This window comes from Salvelinus sp. IW2-2015, unplaced genomic scaffold (assembly GCF_002910315.2).
Source record: "Salvelinus sp. IW2-2015 unplaced genomic scaffold, ASM291031v2 Un_scaffold8023, whole genome shotgun sequence".
NCBI classification, from domain to species: Eukaryota; Metazoa; Chordata; class Actinopteri; order Salmoniformes; family Salmonidae; genus Salvelinus; species Salvelinus sp. IW2-2015.
Genome location: NW_019949283.1, coordinates 7788 through 15463, shown reverse-complemented (window position 1 = coordinate 15463; position 7676 = coordinate 7788).

Below are 7676 nucleotides of genomic sequence, written 5' to 3'. Positions count from 1 at the left end.
TACTGTATAGTAGAGGTACCAGAGTCCTGGGGTTATTAAGGGTTATTGTATAGTTAATATATTAGCTGTGTTCTTACTGTATAGTAGAGGTACCAGAGTCCTGGGGTTATTAAGGGTTATTAAGGGTTATGTATAGTTAATATATATAGCTGTGTTTTTATGTATAGTAGAGGTACCAGAGTCCTGGGGTTATGGGTTATTAAGGGTTATGTATAGTTATATAATATAGCTGTGTTCTTACTTGTATAGTAGAGGTACCAGAGACGCTGGGGTTATTAAGGGTTGTATAAGTTAATATATATAGCTGTGTTCTTACTGTATAGTAGAGGTACCAGAGTCCTGGGGTTATTAGGGTTATTAAGGGTTATGTATAGTTATATATATAGCTGTGTTTTACTGTATAGTAGAAGGTCCAGAGTCCTGGGGTTATTAAGGGTTATTAAGGGTTATGTATAGTTAATATATATAGCTGTGTTCTTACTGTATAGTAGAAGGTACCAGAGTCCCTGGGGTTATTAAGGGATTAGGGTTATTATAGTTAATATATATAGCTGTGTTCTTACTGTATAGTAGAGGTACCAGAGATCCTGGGTTATTAAGGGTTATTAGGGTTATGTATAGTTAATATATATAGCTGTGTTCTTACTGTATAGTAGAGGTACCAGAGTACCTGGGGGTTATTAAGGGTTATGTATAGTTAATATATATAGCTGTGTTCTTACTGTGTAGTAGAGGTACAGAGTCCTGGGGTTATTAGGGTTATTAAGGGTTATGTATAGTTAATATATATAGCTGTGTTCTTACTGTATAGTAGGTACCAGAGTCTGGGGTTATTAAGGGTTATTAAGGGTTATGTATAGTTAATATATATACAGCTGTGTTCTTACTGTATAGTAGAGGTAACAGAGTCCTGGGGTATTAAGGGTTATTAAGGGTTATGTGATGTTAATATATATATGCTGTGTCTTACTGTATCGTAGAGTTACCAGAGTCCTGGGGTTATAAGGGTTTTAAGGGTTATATATAGTTAATATATATAGCTGTGTTCTTACTGTATAGTAGAGGTACCAGAGTCCTGGGGTTATTAAGGGTTATTAAGGGTTTAATGTATAGTTAATATATATAGCTTGTTCTTACTGTATAGTAGAGGTACCAATAGTCCTGGGGTTATTAAGGGTTATAGGGTTATTATAGTTAATATATATAGCTGTGTTCTTACTGTATAGTAGAGGTACCAGAGATCCTGGGTTGTTATTAAGGTTATGTATAGTTAATATATATAGCTGTGTTCTTACTGTGATAGTAGAGGTACCAGAGTCTGGGGTTATTAAGGGTTATTAAGGGTTATGTATAGTTAATATATATAGCTGTTGTTCTTACTGTATAGTAGAGGTACCAGAGTCCTGGGGTTATTAAGGGTTATTAAGGGTTATGTATGTTAATATATATAGCTGTGTTCTTACTGTATAGTAGAGGTACCAGAGACGCTGGGGTTATTAAGGGTTATATTATAGTGTTAATATATATAGCTGTGTTCTACTGTATAGTAGAGGTACCAGAGCCTGGGTTATTAAGGGTTATTAAGGTTATGTAATAGTTATATATATAGCCTGTGTTCTTACTGTATAGTAGAGGTACCAGAGCCTGGGGTTATTAAGGGTTATTAAGGGTTATGTATAGTTAATATATATAGCTGTGTTCTTACCGTATAGTAGAGGTACCAGAGTCCTGGGTTATTAAGGGTTATATATAGTTAATATATATAGCTGTGTTCTATACGTATAGTGAGGTACCAGAGACTGGGGTTATTAAGGGTTATTAAGGGTTATGTATAGTTAAATATTATTAGCTGTGTTTCTTACTTGATAGTTAGAGGTACAGACGTCCTGGGGTTATTAAGGGGTTTATTAAGGGCTTATATATGATGTTAAATATATACTGTGTTATTACTGTTATAGTAAGAGGTACAGAGTCCTGGGTTATAAGGTATGTATAGTTAATATATATAGCTGTGTTCTTACTGTCATAGTAGAGGTACCAGAGTCCTGGGTTATTAAAGGGTTATTAAGGGTTATGTAATAGTTAATATATATAGCTGTGTTATTACTGTATAGTAGAGGTACCAGAGCCTAGGGTTAGTAAGGTATGGTAAGGGGTTAGTATAGTTAATATATATAGCTGTGTTCTTACTGTATAGTAAGAGGCTACAGAGTCCCTGGGGTTAATTAAAGGGTTATATAATAGGGTTCTTATATTATATATAGCTGTGTTCTTACTGTAGTAGATGAGGTACCAGAGACCTGGGTTATTTAAGGGTTATTAAGGGTTATGTATAGTTAATAAATATAAGCTGTGTTCTTACTGTACGAGGTACCAGAGTCCTGGGGTTTATTAAGGGTTATTAAGGGTTATGGTTATAGTTAATATATATAGCTGGTTCTACTGTATAGTAGAGGTATCAGAGTCCTAGGGGTTATTAAGGGTTCATTAAGGTTTGTTATTATAGTAATATATTATAGCTGTTGTTCTTAACTGTATAGTAGAGGTACAGAGTCCTGGGGTTATTAAGGGTTATTAAGGGTTATGTATAGTTAAATATATATAGCTGTGTTCTACGTATTAGTAGAGGTACAGAGTCCTGGGTTATTAAGGGTTATGTATAGTTTATATATCCTAAGCTGTGTTCTTACTGTATAGTAGATACAGAAGTCTGGTTATTCCTTAATAACCCTTAATAACCCCAGGACTCTGGTACCTCTACTATACAGTAAGAACACAGCTACAGTAATTATTAGTTAAAGATAATGAGGGTATTTTTTAAGGACTTGGGACAGTCTCACTCCTTTCGTATTTATATATGTTAGGCTTTATTGATGAGATGGTAAAGTGTTGGATAAAGGAGCAAAATAAATAAATAAATATAGTAGGGGAAGAGGTAGTTGTTTGGGCTAAATTATAGATGGGCTATGTACAGGTGCAGTGATCTGTGAGCTGCTCTGACAGCTGGGGCTTAAAGCTAGTGAGGGAGATAAGTGTTGGATAAAGATTGTCCCGTGAGGCTCCGTTGGTAGTGGACGGTGCTTGCAACGCCAGGGTTGTGGGTTCGATTCCCACGGCGGACCAGTACGTAAAACTCTGTGCTCTCACTACTGTAAGTTGATAAGAGTTTTATTTAAATGAAGGACTAAAATGTACCAGATGATTGGGAGGCGGAGTTTAACCAGCTGGAAACACTGGACCGCACAGGACACAACTAGTAGGAATTCTGGGTAATGACAATAGAATGTGATGGTAGTTACAAGGCTTTTGTTTCAGGCTGGACCATGGCACTTACACTGAGTGGACAAAACATTAGGAACACCTTCCTGATATTGAGTTACACCCCCCTTTTGCCCTCAGAACAGCCTCGATTCGTCAGGGCATGGACTCTACAAAGTGTCGAAAGCGTTCCACAGGGATGCTGACCCATATTGACTCCAATGCTTCCCACAGTTGTGTCAAGTTGGCTGGATGTCCTTTGGGTGGTGGACCATTCTTGATACACACGGGAAACTGTTGCGCAGGAAAAACCCAGCAGCGTTGCAGTTCTTGATATAAACCGGTGCACCTGGCACCTACTACCACACCCTGTTCAAAGGCACTTACATCTTTTGTCTTGTCCATTCACCCTCTGAATGGCACACATTCTCAATTGTCTCAAGGCTTAAAAATCCTTCTTTAACGCGTCTCCTCCCCTTCATCTGCACTGATTGAAGTGGATTTAACAAGTGACATCAATAAGGGATCATGGCTTTCACCTGGATTCACCTGGTCAGTCTGTGTCATGGAAAGAGCAGGTGTTCATAATGTTTTGTTCAGTGTATAATTCACGTGCTGAATATTGAATCTCTCCTGTCTGTTCTCTCTCTCCTCTGTCTCTTTCCTCTCTCTCTCCGCTCTCTCTCTCTCCCTCTCCCTCTGTCTCCCTCTCTCCCCCACTTCCCTTGTCCCTCTCTGTCTCTGTGTCTCCTCTCTCAGGGTGATTCTATCCGTAGTAAAGGAGAAGAGTTGAGGCTCAAGGCTCCTCTAGAGCACATCAACCTTCACCTGAGTGAGAGAGCGAGCTGATTCGTCACTAACAGGGGTAAAACAGACAAAATTACAATCGTTACAGTAGCTGTCATCCATATTATTGGGGCTCCCGAGGAGGTGCAGCGGTCGAAGGCATTGCATCTCAGTGCTAGAGCGTTACTACAGACCTGGTTCGATTCCAGGCTGTTATACACCGGCTGTGATTGGAGTCCCAGCTAGGGCGGCGCACAATTGGCCAGCGTCATTAGTTTGGCCGGGGTAGGCCGTCTTGTAAATAATAATTTGTTCTTAACTGACTTGCCCAGTTAAATAAAGGTTTAAGTCAGGAAAAATGACATATCTACTATGATGGTTAATAAGAAGATGACACAAAGTGGGTCAGGCATCGATATCGAAATAATAAATCACTGTGTATGTCTCTCTGTTCCTCTTTTCCTCTCTCGGTCTCTTCGTTTTCTCTCTCTGCTCTCTCTGTCTGTGTGTCTCTCTTCTCTCTCTTCTTCTGTTGTCTCTCTCTGTGTCTCTCTCTCTCTGTGTCTCTCCTGTTCTGTGTCTCTGCTGTCTCTCTGTCTGGTGTCTCTCTGTCTGTGTCTCTCTGTCTGTGGTCTCTCTCTCTGTTGTCTCTCTCTCGTGTGCTCTCTCTGTCTCGTGTCTCTCTGTCTGTGTCTCTCTGTCTGTGTCTCCCTCTTCTGTGGTCTGTCTCTCTCTCTGTGCTGCGTCTCTTCTGTTGTGTCTCTCTTCTGTGTTCTCTCTGTCTTGTGTCTCTCTCTGTCTGTGTCTCTCTTCTGTCTGTGTGTCTCTCTTGTCTCGTCTGTGTCTCTCGTTCTCGTGTCTTGTGTCTTTCTTCTGTGTCTCTGTCTGTGTCTCTCTCTGTGTCTTCTGTTTGTGTTCTCTCTCTGTGTCTCTCTGTCGTGTGTCTCTCTCTTGTCTCTCGTCTGTGCTCTCTCGTCTCTGTCTGTGTCTCTCTGTCTGTGTCTCTCTGTCTGTGTCTCTCTGTCTGTCTCTCTGTCTGTGTCCTCTCTCTTCTCTCTGTGTCTCTCTCTCTGTTGTCTGTGTCTCTCTTTGTGTTCTCTCTGTCTGTGTCTCTCTCTCTGGTCTCTCTCTCTCTCTGTGTGCTTCTCTCCTTCTGTCTGTCTCCCTTTGTAGCGTCCAACACAACCCTGTTTGTTGAGCAGTGGTCAGCCGCTCCACCTCGTGTCCAGTCTGTCTGAAGACGCTCGGCCGAGGAGAGCTATTCTGGACGACGGAGAGAGCATCGACACCTTGGAGACCGACCAGTACGCTCACATAGATGTTCACTGTGTTGAAGGTACGCTCCAACCTACCAGACCAGTACGTCACATAGTGTTCACTGTGGTGAAGGTACGCTCCAACCACTACAGACCAGTAACGTCACATAGTGTTCACTGTGGTGAAGGTACGCCAACCACTACAGACAGTACGTCACATAGGTTTCACTGTGGTGAAAGGTCGCTCGACCACTACAGACCAGTACGCTCACATAGTGTTCACTGTGGTGAAGGTTCGCTTCCAACACTACAGACCAGTACGTCACATGTGTGCACTGTGGTGAAGGTACGCTCCAACCACTACAGACCAGTAACGTCACTAGTGTTCACTGTGGTGAAGGTACGTTCCAACACTACAGACCAGTACGTCACATAGTGTTCACTGTGGTGAAGGTACGCTCCAACCACTACAGACCAGTACGTCACATAGTGTTCACTGTGGTGAAGGTACGCTCCAACCCACTACAGACCAGTACGTCAATAGTGTTACTGTGGTGAGGTACGCTCCAACCACTATAGACCAGTACGTCACATAGTGGTTCACTGTTGGTGAAGGTACGCCCAACCATTACAGACAGTACGTCACATAGTGTTCACTGTGGTGAAGTTACGCTCCAACCACCTTTACGAGACCGAGTACGTCACATAGTGTTCACTGTGTGTGAAGGTAGCTCCAACCACTACAGAACAGTAGCTCACATAGTGTTCATGTGGTGAAGGTACGCTTCCTGCCAACCATTGTACAGACCAGTACGTCACTATAGTGTTCATGTGGTGAAGGTAGCTCCGACCATTACCGAGCCAGAGCGTCACATAGTGTCACTGTGGTGAAGGTACGCTCCGACCACTAACGACCAGTACGTCACATAGTGTTCACTGTGGTGAAGGTACGCCTCAACCACTACAGACCGTACGCTCCACATAGTGTTCACTGTGGTTAAGGTACGCTCCAACCACTACAGACCAGTACGTCACATAGTTTACTTGTTAAGGTTCGCTCCAACCATACAGCGACCAGTACGCTCACTAGTGTTCACTGTGGTGAAGTACGTTCCAACCACTACAGACCAGTACGTCACATAGTGTTCACTGTGGTGAAGGTACGCTCCCAACACTACAGACCAGTACGTCACATAGTGTTCACTGTGGTGAAGGTACGTTCCAAACATACAGACCAGTACGTTACATAGTGTTCACTGTGGTGAAGGTACGCTCCAACACTACAGACCAGTACGCTCACATAGTGTTCACTGTGTGAAGGTACGCTCCAACCCTACAGACCAGTACGTCACATATGTTCACTGTGGTGAGGTACTCCAACACTACAGACCAGTACTCACATAGTGTTCACTGTGGTGAAGGTACGCTCCAACCCTACAGACCAGTACGCTCACTAGTGTTCACTGTGTGAAGGTACGCTCCCAACCCTACAGACCAGTACGCTCACATAGTGTTCACTGTGGTGAAGGTACGCTCCGAACTACAGACCAGTACGTCACATAGTGTTCACTGTGGTGAAGGTACACGTCCAACCACTACAGACCAGTACGTCACATAGTGTTCACTGTGGTGAAGGTACGCTCGACCACTACGACCAGTACGCTCACATATTGTTCACTGTGGTGAAGGTACGCTCCGACCACTACAGACCAGTACGCTCAATAGTGTTCACTGTTGAAGGTACGCTCCAACCATTACAGCCAGTACGTCACATAGTGTTCACTGTGGTGAAGGTACGCTCCAACCACTACAGCACAGTACGCTCACATAGTGTTCACTGTGGTGAAGGTACGCTCCAACCACTACAGACCAGTACGCTCACATAGTGTTCACTGTGGTGAAGGTACGCTTCAACCACTACAGCCAGTACGTCACATAGTGTTCACTGTGGTGAAGGTACGCTCGACATTCCGCCAGTACGCTCACATAGTGTTCACTGTGGTGAAGGTACGCTCCGACCATCTACACGACCATACGCTCACTAGTGTTCACTGTGGTGAAGGTACGCTCCAACCACACAGACCAGTACGCTCACATAGTGTTCACTGTGGTGAGGTACCCTCGACCGCTACAGACCAGTACGTCACATCCAGTGTTCACTGTGGTGAAGGTACGCTCCAACCATTACGACCAGTACGTCACATAGTGTTCACTGTGGTGAAGGTACGCTCCACCACTACAGACCAGTACGCTCACATAGTGTTCACTGTGGTGAAGGTACGCTCCAACCTACAGACCAGTACGCTCACATAGTGTTCACTGTGTGTGAAGGTACGCTCCAACCACTACAGACCAGTACGCTCACATGTGTTCACT